General features: G+C 44.9%; 1 long non-coding RNA gene across 1 annotated transcript; it reads right to left on the bottom strand.

Annotated features, from left to right (window-relative positions):
- Positions 1-1,347: 1,347 nt before the first annotated feature.
- On the bottom strand, positions 1,348-11,813 carry LOC120977829. The gene is made up of 3 exons (XR_005773971.1): positions 11,799-11,813; positions 2,845-2,849; positions 1,348-1,467 (listed from the first exon to the last, which is right to left on the bottom strand). It is a non-coding gene; the product is annotated as an uncharacterized LOC120977829 (long non-coding RNA).
- Between the last annotated feature and the right edge of the window lie 7,586 nt (positions 11,814-19,399).

Genomic DNA, 19,399 nt, shown 5'->3' with positions numbered 1-19,399 from the left:
AGCAAATTGCATACATTTAAATACATTGTAAAAAACTGCCAAAGCCAAAGGGGGCAGGAAAGGGGCGGGTCAATGGGCAGTCCTGAGAAGGCTCTTCAAAGCTTGGCACAGGGAAGGAGAAAAATGTTTACAAACTTGAATAATTTATTTCATTCGGTTCTCATAAGGTCTATAGTCAAAGGATCGACCCTCAAAGTGGTGCGATCTCTAATTCTTAATTTATTTGAGAGGGTAATGGTTCCGGGAAGCCTGTGTGGGCGCAGGACCTGGGGGAGTCGCAGGACCTGGGAGAGTCATGTTATCCGATCACATGGCCTGTTGTGCAGCATGTGACCTCCGTCAGCTAGAGGCAGCAGGGAGAGTGCGGCCGCATCAGAAGACGGCCGGTCACATGAACTAGCGGCCGGTCACATGACCCAGCGGCTGCACACGTCACTCTCCGTCTCCTGGCAACCAGATGCTAATGCCACGTCAGAGAAGGGGAGTGTAAGGCTGGCTGGGAGGGAGGTTCGTCTGTTCGTATCACACTATCACACACTATCACACTCCAAGAAGGAAATGCTGTCCTTCCTTGGTATGATTAACTATTGCAGACAATGGATCCCCGACTGTTCCTACTATGACAATATCTTGAGGCAGGCAACATTGGAGGACAAACCAGATTTAATAAGATGGTCTTCAGAAATGTACAATGCATTTGATTATCTGAAATGTTCATTAATGTCTAGTCCAGGATTGGGCCTCCCTGACTACAAACTGCCATTCCACATGTTTGCACGACAAAACTGTAAAACCATAGCGGGCGTACTGACACAAGAACATGGAGGCAAGTTGCGCCCATGTGCATTTTTCTCGAAGGTAATGCACACCTCTGTCCAAGGGATGCCGGCATGTCTGCGTTCTCTTGCAGCCTGTGCTATCATGGTAGAGTTGGCAACTCCTTTCACAATGGGACATTACACCATTTTGCACACCACTCATGATGTTGTAGGCCTACTCAAGGGCATCCACACTCAACACATGTCTGCACAAAGACTTTCAGGATATAAGGTAATACTACACAGTGATCCCTCACTCGAAATCAAGTATGCTTCCCACACCTCAGGTCCAGCACCAATACTGAATGCTCTCTTAGGCCTTAAAGGACAAGAAGATTGCCTCGCAGACACACATGACTGTTTACAGGTCCTAGAACATGAAACTTCTCCAAGACATGATTTGTCATCCACACCCATTGAAGGAGCTCCAGAAGTTTTTGTCGATGGGTCATGCCTATGTTTGCGTAACAGACTCATATTGGGAAAAAATTGTGGATACTAGGAGTCAGAATACAGGGTGGAATACAGGGACAGAATGGGGATATAAACCAGAAAGCGCGCTCAAGAAAAAAGATAGAAATTCTAAGTCCCTTCTAACTAGAATGACACTCCTTGAGGGAGGGACATGCTATATGGACACTTCTTCATTCTCCGGTGTAGGATATTGCCCAAAAAAAAATCACAGGAAATGAAACTTATACTAACCATAGAAAACCCTGGTAAACAGGATGAAGGAGATTATGTACTAGTATGGTACTTCCATAAAATGTGGGGAACTGCAACACAAATGTTCAGATTTAGAGATATGTATAAATCCAAAGAATATCAAACCATTACAAATGTCCCTAAAAACCCACTGGCCCCACATATAGTTTCTCTAAAAAAAATAAAGGCCATATCTGATCCCACATATGAGGATACTTTAGCCATGGAGACGGGTTTTTCTGATGCTAATGTGTGGCTGGAGTGGATGAAGTATAGTGCAGCCTCTGTGAATAAAAGTAACTGTTACATATGCGGTGCTGCCAAACTACACCTAGGTACCGTACCCCTAGTGTTACCAGAAAGTGTTGAAGAATGCTTTTTGACTCTTTTTGTTAATATGTCTTATAACCACAGTGCATGTATAGAGTGGAAGTCAAAATACCCCCTGTTGTTAAAAACTCCTCGCCCAGGAGCAGGTATCCAGGTATATCCAGGTAACTACACATGTTACAAAGGGAGTACACATGGGAGGAATGTACAGAATTTCACCAAAGGTTATTGTTATAAATACAGCAATCTGAATATATCCCTCACTCAGAACCAAGTATACTCCATAGGAGATGTGTACTGGATCTGTGGAGATGAAAAAATAAGATCCAGACTGGAAGGTGCCTAGAAAGGTGAATGTGCGCTTGCCAAAGTTATAATGAACATGCACATTTTTACTGAATCAGATATCACAGACAAAGGGGTGCTAAAGATAAACAAAAGAAGCAGCCCCCTTTCAAGTTTTGATCCCCATGTGTATATAGATGCAATAGGTGTTCCAAGAGAGGTCCCAGATGAGTTCAAAGCTAGAGATCAAGTAGCCGCCGGATTTGAATAAATATTTCCCATCATTACTGTGAATAAAAATGTGGGTTGGATAAATGACATATACTACAATCAGCAAAGGTTTGTAAACTATACCAGAGATGCATTACAAGGGGTAGCAGAAGAACTACAAGCGGACTCAATCACGACATTCCAGAATCGAATGGTGTTGAACATAATTCTCACAGAGAAGGGCGGAGTGTGCCGAGTATTGCACATACATACCAAAAAATACTGGTCCCACTGGAAAGGTCACAAATGCTATAAAAAAAGCTTGAAGATCTGTCAATAGAACTGAAAAAGAACTCAGGTATAAATAATCCATGGGATCAATATTTTGGGTGGTTCACAAGTTGGAAACAAGGTCTCATGCAACTAGGGATTGTCATACTAATAGTAATTATAGTAATAGGTGTACTAGCATTATGTCTTATTCCCTGTGTGAGACGAATGCTAGAAAAGGGGATCTCTAATATGTCATTATATCAGACTACTCTACCCCAGGAGGATCGAAGCCCAGATCGGAATAAGAATTACCTAATATCATATAGAGAGAAAAAGGACAAGAAAGGAAAGAACCATGTAGTGTGATACACTAAAGGTTCTAAGAGGGGATTTGAAAGGAATCCATGTTTTTATATGTTAAAACTAATTCAGTTTTTTGCTAAGTTTCTGTTCTCTGTAACCATGAAACTTATCTCTTTGGCACTACTCCCGGACAATACCCCAAATATGGAAGTTCCGCTTTTTGCTCTATTTGCCTGTAGAATAGAACGTGTTAATATATGATAGGTTGAATAAATAACTTACGTTGATATGCTAATAAAGGGGGTAAAACCCCCTCTATATAACCTGTGTGCACTAATAATTCACATTCCCTACTGAGTGAAGCGCTCTCCTGACGTCAGAACAAGACTCAAACCAAGCCGATACTAGAAGTTCGGTACCAGGGGTACCAAGTGGGACGTTGAGATTTCCTATCAAACCCCTGCTGTGCCTGGGTGACAGGGGCCTAAATCTCTCAAAATCCTCTGTTCTATTGCTGGGTGACATGAACCCCCTTTTGCCGTGAATTAACCCCTGCTGTGCCTGGGTGACAGGGGCCTAAATCTCTCAAAATCCTCTGTTCTATTGCTGGGTGACATGTACCCCCTTTTGCCGTGAACGAACCCCTGCTCTGCATTGCTGACAGGGAACTAAATTTAGTGAAAACATCTGTAACTTATCGGAAGATGCGCGACTACAAGCGCACGCTGATGATAGCATTCCCACCTGACAGCGGGGGCAGAGTGGAAGCACAAGGCGAAGGCAGAGGAGGAGGAAGAGGTCGCCAACGCAGCTGGGGCACCACCAGCACCTGAGAAGGCAGGGTTAGCATGGCCAAAATGTGGAAAAACTTTGTCAGCCTTGGAGGTGCTGACCTGCCCTGCAGCCAGTGTATAGTGTGAACGTGTGTTTAGCACGGCAGAGAGCATTATCACAGGCCGCAGCCAATGTGGACAAGCTTACGTTTATTAAAATGAACCAGGCATGGATCCCACAGGACTTGTCCGTACCTTGTGCAGAATAGACATTTATACCAGCCTCACCATCCATTCTTGTACTCAAGTGCACTTATTCTTTGTTTTATTTTGTTATATGTCCCAATATGTTATATCCCCCAATTTAAAAATAAAAAATAACACAAATCAGTGTTGGCTACCTATTCCTCCTTCACCGCCGCTTCCACCTACACCGCCACGTCAACCTACACCGCCACATCCACCCATCCACCGCCTCCTCAACCTCTTACTCCTAGATCCAGATTGTTATTTTGAATTTTTCTGTATTTTATGTTATTTTAAGTAATTTCCCTATCCACATTTGTTTGCAGAACAGTTGTCATGCTCTTAAGCACATTTTGATTCCTTTTGCAGCCCTCTAGCCCTTTCCAGGACTATTTTAGAGACATTTTAGTGCCCAAAAGTTCGGGTCCCCATTGACTTCAATGGGGTTCGGGGTCAAGTTCAGATCAAGTTCGGGTCCCGAACCCGAACTTTTTTTTCAAGTTCGGCCGAACTCGTCGAACCCGAACATCCAGGTTTTCAACTCAACTCAACTCTACAGACTACTCCTAACTGGTTCCAAGCTGCCTTCCTAGAATACGTCCTACACTAGAATCTTCTTATGATGCTTCACACCTAAAGGATTCCTCATCTGTGCAATTCTGTTTGGCCCTAATATTCTCTATAACATGCAATGGGTGGCACGAGGAAGCATGGAGAATGGTATTCCCTGCTGTGTCCTTTCTGTGTGTAACTGTACATACCACAGCTGTATTTTTGTATCCCCTCAGGCACAAATCCCAAAAATGTATAGAATCCAAATCATGGTGGACTTCAAATGAAATAGATTCCACACATAAATTCATGTAGCTAGTGAACAGTGGTATGGCCGCCACATCACCAGACCATACCATAAGCAGGTCATCGATGTAGCGGCCATACCACCGCAAACAGCCACTAAAAGGGAAAGTGTCGATGAGGAGAAATCTCCCACCATGCCTTAACGATATTGGCTATGGAGGGAAAGAACTTAGCCCCCATCGACACTTCCAATAACTGCAAATAATAAACATCATTGAACATAAAAAAATTATGCCTGAAGAGAAAACTGACCACTGTGACCATAAATTCCTGCAAGTCCTTGGTGTAGTCACTGTACCTATCAAGGAACCAGGACAGTGCTCTGAGGGCCAGATCATGGGGGATGTTTGTGTATAATGACACTACATCTGCAGTGATTCATCTAAACCCCTCTTCCCACTTAAATTCGGAGAATGCCTGCAGCACCGACCTTGTATCCTTCAGGAACCCTGGAATCATGGGAATCAAAGGCTGCAATAGGGAATCAGCCCACTCAGATAACTTTTCCGAAAAGGATCCAATCCCCCCGGGCATCATAAGAAGACTGCAGTGTAGGATGTATTCTAGGAAGGCAGCTTGGACAAAGTTAGGAGAAGTCTCCAAACTGGAGAGAAAATCACAGATTTTTCCTGAAAATCGAGGATGCGGGGAAAGATCTCACCAATGCCCAGATAAAAATAAAAATAAAAGTAAGGTAATTACATTTGTCACTCAATATTGTGAACAGTATAGTGAAATCTGTAAAATAATAGAAAAGCATTTACCTCTTTTGAAATATGATGATCAATGGTCAGGTATTGTGGAGGAGGGTATTAAATTTGCGGCTCGTAAAGCCCTGACCCTTGGGCAAATTCTTAGTCCCAGTTTATTTAGGGATACTGTAACATCGAGCCCCACCTGGATCAGTTGTAAGGGCAGTTACAAATGTGGTCACGGCAGGTGCATTTGCTGTTGTTAGTAACTAACTCTTTTAAATCTACGGTTAATAGTAAAGAATTTGAGATTACTTATCTCAACTGTAACACCAAGAATGCAGTGTATCTGATTACATGCATGGACTGTCAGATACAATATGTGGAATGTACATCCAATCAAATAAAACAAGAGTCTGTAAGCATATTTCGGATGTGCCCCACTATGAGAACCGCAATGTGTCTGCGGTCAGCTTGCACTTTGCGGTTCGGCATGGTGGGGACACATCAAGATTGAAGGTACAGGGTATTGAGATAATCACTATACCGAAGAGAGGAGGAGATCAGAGGAGAAAATTATTAAATTGTGAGGCATACTAGATATTCCAGTTAGCCACACGCTACCCGGAAGGGTTAAACAAAAGACATGACCTCATACTGCAGTATTAGGCTATATGTGGATCTCCCTGGGATTATTATGTGTTCGTCAGCCATGACAGTTTATTTGTTTTGTGAAGAGTAATATAATGTGTTTTTGATTCAATATGTGATTTTATTGTAGCATATTGTATTTATTCATGGTTTGCTCAATATGTAAAAAAAATTAAAACCTTGCATATGGCTCTGATTGCACTGTGGGTACCCGGACCACGTGTGGGAGGGGTATTTATAGTGAAACCATTATAGTTTTTTCGTTTTTACTTTTATGTCATGATAAAGGACCTACAGTACATTGACAATGGTCTGAAACAAGTAACAAGTACAAGTCTGTATGTACTGAAAGTTTTTAAAGCCGCTGGAATAAAGTTTACTCCTTGAACACTTGAGCTGGACTTGACAAGTTCTTTTTCGACTGTTAATTTAAGTATTGACTTATTAGGGCTGTCATTGTGCTCTTTGACCAACAGAGGCTGCTGTTTCCCCGCGCAGCTAAGCTACTGCTGGAATTTGAATATGCATAGAGAGGTGTGGTGATCTAACTGGGCAAGAAGCAGACATCTTCTCAGGAACACAGGAGCTGGAAGACAGAATCCAGTGGCATCACAGAATCCAGTGGCATCCAGGCGTCAGTGTGAGCTGGAGTGGCCGGAATCACTGTTGAAAGTGACGGATTTCTGTTGGTTATCCAGATATCATCCCGGAAAGCTGGAATGGAGCTATCCACCCTGCATGCCCTCATGGTTTCTGGAAAGACTTGTCTGATTTAAGTCACCATCGGATGAATAGCAGACCTGGGTTGGTAAGAGCGTGCACGCACCAAGTACAGATTAGCGCCTAAAGACGACAGTAAGCTTGTAGTTAGTTAGTTAGGGGATTCTGTCTTGCATCAGGCTAAAAGTGTTTGCCACGTTTTTTGCCTTTCGCCCTGGTTGACATCATAATTTATTTTACCCTTCTTCTGATCTGTCAGAAGGAAGGAAAAATGAGACGCACAACGGATCCTGTCTGTGTAGCAGCTGGTCCCATCAGAATTGGCTTGTGATTTGGTAGCCAAAAGCAGGAGTGGATACAAAACACAGAAGACATGCAAATATTCCATTCACGTGTCAACTCTGTTTTGGATCCACTCCTGCTTTAGGCATTAGCAATACTGATGGATTACTGACCAAATGCTGACCGAGTGAAGGTGGATGCTCCACAGACAGGATAGGTTTTTTGTGGGGTATTGTTCTGACGGATCAGAGGAAGGGAAAAATAATCAGTGACTAGTGTTGATCGAGCACCATAGTGCTCGGGGGCTCGGGCTGAACACTCGGGCTGAACACATCGGGATGCTCGGGTGCTCTACCGAGCACCCGAGTATAATGGAAGTCAATGGGAGAACCCGAGCATTAAACCAGGCACCCCCTGCTCTGAATAGGGGAGGGTGCCTGGTTCATAGGAAAAGGTCAGAAATTGATGGAAAGACCCCTGAACAGCATGGGGAGGATGTCTGGATGCATCTTTGACTCCCTTGTTGCTGCTGGAAACGATGTTGTATGAGTAGTATGCCACTTTTACAAACTGACAATAATATGCACAAAGCCAAAGATAAAATCGATTTTAGATGAAAAATTGTTAGGAAACATTCTTTCCTGTATATTTACTTGTATATAAAGTGCAAGTACTGCCAAAAATGACAAGGAAGAGGCACTCCAATACAACCTGTATATCACATAAAGGAGCGCCTCATTCACATTGTGGTACAATTGTTCATGTAGTGGGACTCCTACACTCATAAAGCCTATGCACTAAGTGAAAGGGCTGCCAAAAATTACAAGGAACCGGCACAACAATACACTCTTTGAAACACATAAAGGGGGGCATCATACATAGCCTTAAAAAAATATGATTGATGGCCTGCTGGTGACCCTAAAAAACATTTGGAGCAAGGGCCTGCTGATCTGACCATCTAAAACATTATGGGTGAGGGCCTGCTGCCTCTTTGGTGACTCTGGATAACCTGGGGCCGTGACGGCGACGATCCATTCGGATGTCTGGCCTATCAACTTTCAATGGTATTGTCAGCGCAAACAATGGTGACTATGGGTAACAGGGAATCAGGGTTAGATTCCGGAGAGTGAGCCTGAGAAACAGCTACGGCTACCACATCCTTTGACCCTGTAAAATATTTTAGGTGTGGGCCTGCTGGTGAGCTGACCCTGTAAAAGACTGTAGGTGAAGGCCTTCTGGTGAGCTGACCCTATAAAAGACTGTAGGTGAAGGCCTGCTGGTGAGCTGACCCTGTAAAAATTTATATCCAAGGGCCTGCTGTTGAGCTGACCCTGTAAAAAATTATATGCGAGGGCCTGCTGGTGAGCTGACCCTCTAAAAGGTTGTAGGTGAGTGCCTGCAGGTGAGCTGACCCTCTAAAACATTATATGCAAGGGCCTTCAGGTGAGCTGACCCTGTAAAAGATTTCAGGTGCGGGCCTGCTGGTGAGCTAACCCTGTAAAACATTATATGCGAAGGGCATATATGCGAGGGCATCATATGCGACAAATGATGGAAGAGGAGAAGGAGGATGAGAAAAGGAAGATTCAACCATATACCATATAACCATTGTGGTCGAAGGGGTGCATGGGAATACAGTGAAATCAGTACATTATAAACAGCACATTTAAAGTGCCTTTATGTGCATCAGCTTTCCTCTGGTGGAGTCGAGAAGTCATGGTCAATCCAGGCCTTGTTCATTTTTATAAGAGTCAACCTGTCAGCATTTTCAGGCGGATACGCTTATCTGTTTTAATGCCACCAGCAGTACTAAATAACCGCTCAGACAAAATGCTGACTGTAGGGCAGGCCAGCACCTCCAAGGTGTAGAGAGCCAGTTCGTGCCACGTGTCCAGCTTGGACACCCAGTAGTTGTAGGGCACTGAGGGATCATTGAGGAAGCTGACACAGTCTGCTATGTACTGCTTCACCATCTTCCCAAATTTTTCCCTCCTTGTGACACTAGGCCGCGCATCATGGTGAGGGTGCTGGTGGGGTGTCATGAAACTGTCCCAGGCTTTGTTGAGTGCTTCCCTGCCTCTATTGGAACTTCTGTGTGTTCCCCTTATCTCCCCTCCTCGGTTGGCCAAGGAACTACGGACTTTTCCGCCAGCGTTGTCAGATGGAAATTTTTGGAGCAATTTTTCCACAAGGACCTTCTGGTATTGCACCGTTTTTCTCATCCTCTCCACCAGAAGAATGAGAGGTGAGAAGTTCTCTTTGTAGCGGGGTGAAAAACCAGTAATCCATGTTGTCTAAAATGCGTATAACACGCGGGTCGTGGGAAAGGCAGCCTAGCATGAAGTCAGCCATGTGTGCCAGAGTACCAACAGGCAAGACTTCGCTGTCGTCATCAGGAGAATGACTCTCAATCTTCTCATCCTCTTCCTCATCTTCTGCCCACCCTCGCTGAACAGATAGAATTAAACTTCCATGGGTACTACCCTCTGTAGTGGAGGCAACCGTCTCCTGCTCCTCCTCCTCCTTTTCATCGTCCAATTCGCGCTGAGAAGACGAACTGAGGGTGCTCTTGCTATCACCCTGTGTAATGTCTTACCCCATTTCCACCTCTTCCACATGCAAAGCTTCATCCTTAATTGTGAGCAGTAAGCCATTGAGTAGACACATCTGTGTTGATTCCTCAAAGTTTCTTAAAACCTCACAGAGTTCAGACATCCATGCCCACTCCTCGCTTGTAAATAGTGGAAGCTGACTGGAAAGGCAATTTCAAGCGCTGCTGCAGCGTTAACAGACCGGTTGAAGCTGTCGATGACTTGCGGAAATGTGCACACACGCGGCGGACCTTCACCAGTAGCTCAGGAAAATTGGGATAGGTTTTGAGAAACCACTGAACCACAAGGTTGATCACGTGGGCTAGGCGTGGGATGTGTCTGAGCTTGCCGAGCTCCAAAGCTGCCACCAAGTTACGGCCATTATCAGACACAACCATGCCTGGTTGTAGGTTGAGTGGCAAGAGCCACAGTTCTGTCTGGTCTCTTATCCCCTGCCACAGCTCTTCGGCGGTGTGTTGTTTGTCCCCTAAGCATATCAAGGACTTTTGGATCTCTGACAAGTTTTTTATATAAAAATCTTCCTATTACACTCCCTACACTGTCTGTCCCTTCCTATGCACAGCTCTCCCTAACACTGAGCAATTTAGCGCAGGTTGCGCTACAAACATATATTGCTGCTGTCACACAAAATAGTCCTTACAAGGACTTTTGGGTCTCTGAAATGTTTTTGTACAAAAAAATATTCAATTACACTCCCTACACTCTCTGTCTCTTCTTATGCTCAGCTCTTTCTGACTACGAATGAGCCGAACATGCGTCATCGGGTGCTATATAGCACCCGATGACGCGTTCCTGGCCAACCAATCACTGTAATGCCAGTAGCCAACATGGCTACTGGCATTACAGTGAGGGCAGTACTTACCTGCATGTTTATTGGCTGTGTAGCAGCCAAAAAACGTGCGGGGAGGAGACTCGAGCTTGGAGCTTGAGCACATGCTGTACTTGGCCGAATACTGCCATGTGCCTAGCATCGAACAGGTGTTCGGCCTGTTCGATGACGTCAACAGTGACGTCAACACAAATTTACTGCTGACACCCTCTCCACTCTGTCGGGGGGGGCTATACTTGTGTAAGTGTTTAATAGAACAGACTCTGGAGACATCTATGTTGAATCCACTGATGACGGTCTATGTAAAAGGAGTGCGCTTCTTCTTGGCGCTAACATCGACCTGTGAGGCTGAGTTCACACTTGAGTTATTTGGTCAGTTTTGGCCCCGTGACTGCAGTAATTCTAAGAGCGATGCCTCTCCTCTGCATGTCATACTGACTCACAGTATTATTTCAATACCAAAGCAGACTCCTTATGCGTGGTACTGCAAGGCACAGTTTTCTACACCACTAAAGAGGCTCTCTACAGCCAGGAAATAGCAGTTTTTTGCAAATATATTCGGATCGAACCAAATAAAAAAAAAAAAATTCGGCAAAACGGTGAATTGAATATTTTAAAAATTCACTTAGCTCTAGTTACCACGAAGGGTGAGGAAATTCGGTGCAAATTGAATTTTTCCTGAAATTCGGATTGATTTACACTTCATCAACTTCGATTCGCTCATCTCTAGTTGTTACTTATTTACCCAGTTGGAACATTTCAAATTGTGTCTTCAAACGTCCATATTTCTACCAGAAACAACCATTTACATGCATATTTGGATAGCCACACACCTTTCACAGGCCAGTAATAGGCGACTGTAGTTCCCTGAATAACCTGGAGGACACAGGAGACACAGCGCTATTCAAAGTTGTGTCTCCTACATTTCTAAGATCGGTAGAGATCCCATTGGTCAGACCCCCACTGATCCTAGTAATATGCCATGACTTTACAACATAGGAATGGACACAAAATGATAATTTATGGATGATTTCCTTTGGTTTAATGTTACACACCCAAGAGGATAGACACCTACTGTACCTCTTCATTATGAGACACAAATATAGCTAACATTATATGTAACTGTTCCTTAATTGCCAATTAAGGATTTCATGTGAGTAATTCAGGCATAAACTACTGGGATTAATTACCACGTATGTTGGAAAGGCTACATTGCAGAAAAATATTTAAGAGCAGTGGGTTATATGTGATCAGTGGCTGCAGCTACAGAAGAGACAGTGGGGGCTCCGGATAAATCCAAATATCCTTATTCCTACAGTATATTAGAATATTATAAAGGAAGGAGAGCAGAGAAGACCTGTGTAAGTAGAGGACATGGCTTACACCTATCTGTAAGGTCCTATATATCATACTCATCATTGGTGTAGCTAAATACCGGTAATTGATTAGTCCAATAAATATGGATGATGGTAATTTAATTATTTGGGGATGAAAAATGTTCTTTTTCTCAAACGATCTGAAAAAAATTATTTTGATATGTTTATTGATACTAACCTTAAAGTAAGTATCTGCTCTTGAACACCATGTGTATAAAATCCTAATTCTGCTCCAATTACTCAACGCTATCCATTGCACATTGAATTCTGGAAAACACATAGATCAATTAATTCACTCACTATACCTCTAGATGAATGCATTTAGGCTGTAGTTTCTAAAATGGGGTAATTTATCAAGGTTATTTAACAAAGATTCTGTAAGGGGCAACCATTTCTAGAGATTCCATGTTCCAAAAAAGCCAATTAGCCATGATCCCTGCCATGTGTACAAGCAGCAGATTATATCCACATATGGGTTATGTCCATACCTAGGAAAATCTGACTATGGGGTTTATGTCTCTGGGTACACAAGCGGGACGCAACATATTAAGCACTGAAATGGCAAAGTTGTGTGAAATATGTAGTTTTCCCTCTGAGTCTTTCACTGTGAATTACATTCTGGAATCCTGAATTATAAACCCCCCCAAAACTGCCTAGAGGGATGTAGTTTACAAAATGGGGCTACTTTTGTTGGGTTTCTATAGCAGTAAAATCTGCACTTCAAGTCAAATGGCAAGCCTTCCCTTCTGAGAACTTCCATGTGGCTACCTGGCAGTTTGGGATATTACTGTACTTGGGAGAAATTGTCTAACAAATTGTGGGTGCTTCTTCTCCTAACTACATATTGTATTACGTTTAAGTTACATTTTTATTTTCATGACCTAGTGCTAAAAAACAATCCATAAAAGAAACTCACAACATCCTTAGATTACCAAAATTCCTTGAGGGGTATTGTATTGCTTGAAGATAGGGACAGACATGGACAGTGAGCCCTAATAGCTTTCCCTATGTCCTTGCAGTACTATCCCTACATGGCAAGACCGCAACTGGTCAATGGTCCCTATGCTACTAAGGTGCAGAGACAGACAGAGACCAAAAGACAAAACAACACAAAGGGATAGTTGTACAAAATTGGTTTAGAACCAGGAGGACAGCACAGTACAACAACGAGAGACAGAGATAGTAATCAAAAGGCAAGCCAATATCAGAACCAGACAGAATACACAGTACAAATCATGTAAGAGAGAGAGTCATCAACATACAAGCTGAGGTCAGAAACACAAATAATCCAATTGAATCCAAGAAACAGGAACCTAGCTGGTAAGCATATACAGGACTATCACTGGCAGTGGTATCTGGCCAGGAAGGGGTTTAAATAGAGACCGAGTCCCAGGATCACAACAGTGCATTGGATCCTGTTGCTAAGGATGCTGTCACATTACCAGGGAGCATGTTAAGCACAGCACGTCTCTCCTGGTGTGGTAGGGCCGAAGCTGAAGATCTCGCTGCTGGAGCCCGGACAGGTAAGTTTGTGACATATATTGCTTCAAAAATGGCATCTGGGGGATGCTTCTTATGTTTTGGTAACTCAAGGCCTCTACAAACCCAAAATGGCGCCATAAAAATGTCAAAACAAAAAGGAGGTTATAAAATCCACAAGGTGCCCCTTAAGGGGGCTCTCTCACTTCAGCAAATAACATTTATTATGTAGAGAAAGTTAATACAAGGTACTTACTAATATACTGTGATCGTCCATATTGCCTCTTTTGCTGGCTGAATACATTTTTACATCACATTATATACTGTTTGTTTCCATGGTTACAAACATCCTGCAATCCAGCAGCAGTGGTCGTGCTTGCACACTACAGGAAGAAGCTCAGGACTCTCTAGTAACTGTGGGAGTGTGTATAGTCCAACACTTTTTCTTACAGTGTGAAAGAATGACCACTGCTGTAGGATTGCATGGTGGTTGTAACTAGAGAAGAGCGAATTTTTCAAAAATTCGATTCGGCCATTCGCCAAATTTTTCTGAAAAATTTGGTTCGATCCGAATTTATTTGCGGCTAATTACGTTAAAAACGGTTGAAAGCCTTTATAGGGGTGTAGAACACTGTGCCTTGCAGTAACACACATAGGGAGTCTGCTGTGGTAGTGAAACAATACTGTGAGTCAGTATGACATGCAGATTACAGGCGTCACTCTTAGAATCATAGAAACATAGAAACATAGAATGTGTCGGCAGATAAGAACCATTTGGCCCATCTAGTCTGCCCAATATATCTGAATACTATGGATAGCCCCCGGCCCTATCTTATATGAAGGATGGCCTTATGCCTATCCCATGCATGCTTAAACCCCTTCACTGTATTTGCAGCTACCACTTCTGCAGGAAGGCTATTCCATGCATCCACTACTCTCTCAGTAAAGTAATACTTCCTTATATTACTTTTAAACCTTTGCCCCTCTAATTTAAAACTGTGTCCTCTTGTGGTAGTTTTTCTTCTTTTAAATATTCTCTCTTCCTTTACCGAGTTGATTCCCTTTATGTATTTAAAAGTTTCTATCATATCCCCTCTGTCTCTTCTTTCTTCCAAGCTATACATATTAAGGTCCTTTAACCTTTCCTGGTAAGTTTTATCCTGCAATCCATGTACTAGTTTAGTAGCTCTTCTCTGAACTCTCTCTAGAGTATCTATATCCTTCTGGAGATATGGCCTCCAGTACTGCGCACAATACTCCAAGTGAGGTCTCACCAGTGTTCTGTACAGCGGCATAAGCACTTCACTCTTTCTACTGCTTATACCTCTCCCTATACATCCAAGCATTCTGCTGGCAATCACTGCATACTTCACTTATTTGGGCAGTCGCGGGGCCAAAACTGACCAAATAACTGAAGTATCAACTCAGCCTTACAGGAAACTGTTAGCGTCAAGAAGAAGCGCACTCCTTTTACACCCTCGTCAGCTGATTCCACATAGATGTCTACAGAACCTGTTCTATTAAACGTGTATACAAGTAGAGACCCCCGACAGAGTGGAGAGGATGTCAGCAGTAAGTTTGTGTTGACCTCACTGATTAATTTTCCCCATTCTCTGATCCGTCAGAGCAATAACCCACAAAAAACGGATCCTGTCTGTGGAGCATACGCCTTCACTCGGTCAGCATTTGCTCAATAATCCATCAGCATTGCTAATGCCAAAAAAAAGCAGGAGTGGATCTAAAACAGAGATGACACGTGAAGGTAATATTTGCATGTCTTCTGTGTTTTGTACCCACTCCTGCTTTTGGCTACCAAATCATAAGCCAATTCTGATGGGACCAAACAGACCTTAAAGCTGCTACACAGACAGGATCCGTTGTGCGTCTCATTTTTCCTTCCTCCTGACAGATCAGAAGAAGTGTCAAATAAATTATGATGATGTCAGCCAGGCCGAGAGCAAAAATAGTGGACCAGACATGAAGTGGGGAGGGTGGGAACAGCACGAGAAGTTTACAGAGTGGACCTATGACATAGTGGTGAGGTGGAAGCAGCATGAGGAGACCAATGAGTGGCCCAATGACAGGGTCTCGAGGTGTAATTTAGGGAGCGGAGGCACATCAGAATTAAGGCAAGAGTGCCGGCACACGGTATAAAATACACAATGTAGTTCAGGAAAAAGAAAAGAATACCGAGATAGGAGCCGCACATCTAAAAAAGTATCAAATTTATTTAAAGCAACAGACACAACAAAGAATGGGTTAAAAACATTGTATACAATGGATCCAGGCCACGTGAACTAAACATATACACATGCCCCCCTGACTCACCACAAAAGCATGAACATTGCCCCACATATACAAATGAACAACAGATAAAAGTACATGTAATCCATCAACAATAAAGTAATGGGGAGCTATAATACTTATCATTTAGAATGGCATAGTGGGGGTATGCGTGGTGGTCAGGAAACAAGTCCAACGCGTATCGCCAGGCTCTGCTGGCTTCCTCAGGGTCTGGAGGTGGCAGCAGCATGAGTAGGCCACAGAGTGGCACAATGATCAAGTCCATAGGTGGCAGCAGCATGAGGAAGCCACAGAGTGGCACAATGACAGAGTCTGGAGGTGGCAGCAGCATGAGTAGGCCATAGAGTGGCACAATGACAGAGTCTGGAGATGGCAGGAGCATCAGGAGGAGGCCACAGAGTGGCACAATGACCGAGTCTGGAGGTGGCAACAGCAGCAGCATCAGGAGGAAGCCACAGAGTGGCACAATGACCGAGTCTGGAGGTGGCAGCAGCATGAGTAATCCACAGAGTGGCACACTGACAGAGTCTGGAGGTGTCAGTAGCATGAGGAAGCCACAGAGTAGCACAATGACAGAGTGTGGAGGTGGCAGCAGCATGAGTAGACCACAGAGTGGCACAATGACCAAGTCTGGAGGTGACAGCAGCATGAGGAAACTGCAGAGTGGCACAATGGCAGAGTCTGGAGGTGGCGGCAGCAGCATCAGGAGGAAGCCACAGAGTGGCACAATTACTGAGTCTGGAGGTGCCAGCCAGGGCTGGCTCCAGGTTCATGTGGGCCCTTGGGCGATAAAGCCTCAGTGGGCCCCCCTGTGCTAAGGCCCCTTGCAGACGAGCGCTCCTCCCGCAGCGAGTCCGCATCGCAGCACCCGGCCTGACCTCCCAGCACTGACGGGATTCACATAGCATTATATTGATTTATGATGCTATGTAACCCTTACAGTCCTGGAATGTATTAGATGACAATAACAGCATTATGCCAGTGTTATCAAATACATTCCAGAACTTTAAGGGATCATAAATCAATATAATGCTATGTGATCTCCAGCAGCGCTGGGAGGTCAGGCCGGGTGCTGCGATGTGGACTCGCTGCGGGAGGAACGCTCGTCTGCAAGGGGCCTAAGGGCTCTTTCATACGAGTGGATGCCGTGTCAGTAATCCGCTGCGTGAAAGAGAGCCAAGCCCCGTCCCAGACAGCAGAGACACGGAGCAGTAACATGATTGATAATGCTCTTTGCCTCTCTGTGATCTTTTTACTACAAAATCATGGTGACAACTGTATCTCACTGTGATTTTGTAGTAAAAATGTCACAGAGAGGCACGGAGCATTATTAGTCATGTTACTGCTCCGTGTCTCTGCTGTCCGGAGCGGGGCTTGGCTGTCTTTCACACAGCAGATTACCCGCACGGCATCCGCTCGGCCGTTGTGCATCCGTTGCGGTCCCCAATGCACAGGCAAAGTCCGTGCAGAGGCTGGGACGGATCCGGACTCATTCAACTTGAATGGGTCCGTTACCCGTCCGCCCCCCGCAATTTTTTTTAATAAGTTCTATTTTATTGTGGTGCGAAGGCACGGCCAGAAACACCACGGAAGCACTCCATAGTGCTTCCATTGGGTTCCGATCCATGCGTTCATTCTGCATCTCTGTGATTACGGACCCATTAAAGTGAATAGGTCCGTATCTGTGATGCGGAGTGCACATGGGTCGGTGCACGTATATTGCGTTGCAGACCTGCCGTATGCGGGCCGCAATACAGCCATGGGCACACAACGGCCGTGTGCATTAGGCCTAAAACATAAACTCCTATAAGAAAATAATAATCAATAATACACTTTATTTGCAATAATTCATCAGAGGAAAATTTCCTCCTATAAATTTTTGCCAATAAACTGTATAATTGATTTCATGCGTTCTGGTATTTTCTTATAGGAGTTTATATTGTGTTTTACAGGCATGTGTGCTGCTTAGCAAGAGCAACACATGGTAATTGCCCTCTATTCAATTATTGGCTCCTTTGAGCCTTTATTTTGGTCATTTGGTGTACTGTAGAGATAGCCCCAGGCTGCAGGCCCCCATGTAACACATGTAACTGGTCTTGGTCTGTTATTTGATTCTGTAGTTCACCTGAATTCTAAATTTAAAACTCAAGCAGCAGCTTCTGCCTTCTTCAGCCAGGTTTCCTTTGGGCTCGGCTCTGCAAGGTTTCCTCTGGGCTCGGCTATGCTTCCTGAATGTGAATCTTCTAGCTGCCCCTGCTGATCAGCAGCTCGCGGCTCCTCCCCTGTGTCCTCCAAGACGAGTCCTGCGCTGCTGCTGGCTGAGGCAGGCTTATATACGTTACACAGCTGTCACGCTGTGGAAAGTGTACTCGCGGCGCATAGACTCTCTGCCTGGAGTCGGACTCAGAGATCATGTGAGAGAGGGGCTGGGCGCTGCATAGCATGAACAGAAGTATGTAAAAATGTTAAAGGGGCCACGCCCCTTACTTACAGTGGGCCCCAGCACTTGCCCGGGTATGCCGGGTTATGACACCGGCCCTGGTGGCAGCATCAGCATCAGTAGGAAGCCACAGAGTGGCACAATGGCAGAGTCTGGAGGTGGCAGCAGCAGCATCAGGAGAAAGCCACAGAATGTCACAATGACCGAGTCTGGAGGTAGCAGCAGCATGAGGAAGCCACAGAGAGGCACAATGACCAAGTATGGAGGTAGAGGCAGCAGTAGCAGCATTAGGAGGAGGCCACAGGGTGGCACAATGACAGAGTCTGGAGGTGTCAACAGCAACAGCATTAGGAGGAGACCACAGAGTGGCACAATGACAGAGTCTGGAGTTGGCAGCAGCATGAGGGAGGCACAGAATGGCACAATGACAGAGTCTGGAGGTGGCAGAAGCATGAGGAAGCCACAGAGTGGCACAATGACTGAGTCTGGAAGTGGCAGCAGCAGCATCAGTAGGAAGCCACAGAGTGGCACAATGACAGTCTGGAGGTGGCAGCATCAGGAGGAAGCCACAGAGTGGCACAATGACTGAGTCTGGAAGTGGCAGCAGCAGCAGCATCAGTAGGAAGCCACAGAGTGGCACAATGACAGAGTCTGGAGGTGGCAGCAGCAGCATCGGGAGGAAACCACAGAGTGGCACAATGACCAAGTCTGGAGGTGGCAGCAGCATGAGGGAGCCACAGAGAGGCACAATGACAGAGTCTCGAGGTGGCATCAGAATGAGGAAGCCACAGAAAGGCACAATGGCAGAGTGTGGAGGTGGCAGGAGCATCAGGAGGAGGCCACAGAGTGGCACAATGACAGAGTCTGGAGGTGGCAGCAGTAGCAGCATCAGGAGGAAGCCACAGAGTGGCACAATGACAGAGTCTGGAGGTGGAAGCAGTATCAGGAGGAAGCCACAGAGTGGCACAATGACCGAGTCTGGAGGTGGCAGCAGCATGAGTGGCACAATGTCAGAGTGTGGAGGTGGTGGCAGCAGCAGCATCAGAATAAGGCCACCGAGTGGCACAACAACAGAGTATGGAGTTGGCAGCAGTATGAGGAGACCACAGACTGCCACAATGACAGAGTGTGGAGGTTGTGGCAGCAGCATCAGGAGGAGGCCACAAAGTGGCAAGGTGATATAGTGTGGGTAAGGCAGCAGCAGCATCAGGAT

The sequence above is a fragment of the Bufo bufo genome, chromosome 8, assembly GCF_905171765.1.
Source record: "Bufo bufo chromosome 8, aBufBuf1.1, whole genome shotgun sequence".
Lineage (NCBI taxonomy): Eukaryota > Metazoa > Chordata > Amphibia > Anura > Bufonidae > Bufo > Bufo bufo.
The sequence above is the reverse complement of the archived record's forward strand: the minus strand, read 5'-3'. Positions and strand labels throughout refer to the sequence as shown.